This window comes from Gadus morhua, chromosome 7 (genome assembly GCF_902167405.1).
Source record: "Gadus morhua chromosome 7, gadMor3.0, whole genome shotgun sequence".
NCBI lineage: Eukaryota > Metazoa > Chordata > Actinopteri > Gadiformes > Gadidae > Gadus > Gadus morhua.
This window is the reverse complement of record NC_044054.1, coordinates 1,678,918-1,679,849: the sequence shown is the minus strand read 5'-3', so window position 1 is coordinate 1,679,849 and position 932 is coordinate 1,678,918. Positions and strand designations below refer to the sequence as shown.

Sequence of the window (932 nt, the reverse complement as noted above, 5' to 3'; positions counted from 1 at the left end):
TTACACGGCTACTTGCCAAAACGCTGAAACACGCCCGATCTCGTCTGATCTCAGAAGCTAAGCAGTGTTGGGCCTGGTTAGTACTTGGATGGGAGACCGCCTGGGAATACCAGGTGCTGTAAGGGACAATAGATGGAAAATAGCGTTCTGACTAACTCTGGTGCATTTACAGGAATGTTAATTAATGTACACTATCCCTGTTAAAAATAAACCAATATAAAATTATTTATTAAAAATATCCTCAAACAGTGTTTGCGGTGAATACTATTCGTAGTGTTGATCAGCAGAGAAATAGTCCGCCGTTGATGTCGCTTAGCACCTAGACACGCTGCTATTGATAAGTTACCGAACTACTTGCGGAGAGATAAGAAAGCCAAAAATCCACTTTCCTTGACAACGGTCAAGTTCGGTGTGCATAAAAGTACAGACGCACTACTGAAGCTGCTGATGCCATCTCTCTAAGTAAAAAAGTAGCCACACCCACCCCAAACTAATCACAATAAGTGTATACATGTCAATTATTGCAGACTACATCACTTCTTCTATTCCGTATGGAATTCTATTCCGATCAGAGGATTGTATTCAGATTGAGGCGTATATATGATAATTTTCTATTCAGATTGGGCTGTTCTTCCACTTTTCATCGGATCAGAAGTTTACATGTAAACACGGCAATTGTGCTCACGTGCACTGCGAGTTATGTCCTCTTTACGATTTCATGTCTCAAAGATGGCCGAACCACCGAGTAGCATTGCGTAACCGGCACACGAAGGATTTCCCATCTCAAACGTTATCGTGCTAGTGCTAGCATTCAATTGAAGTGCCTTGAACCTAACCTTAAAGGGCTATTATTCTGGGGTTGCCAGGTTGGTGGATACATAGGAAAGCTCGAAGCAATCATTAATCGCAATGCCAGGGATTTAAATGTGTCA

The 932-nt window shown here is 42.0% G+C and overlaps 1 pseudogene; it reads left to right on the top strand.

Annotated features, from left to right (window-relative positions):
- On the top strand, positions 1 to 125 carry LOC115548080 (uncharacterized; annotated as a pseudogene).
- The last annotated feature ends 807 nt before the right edge of the window (positions 126 to 932 follow it).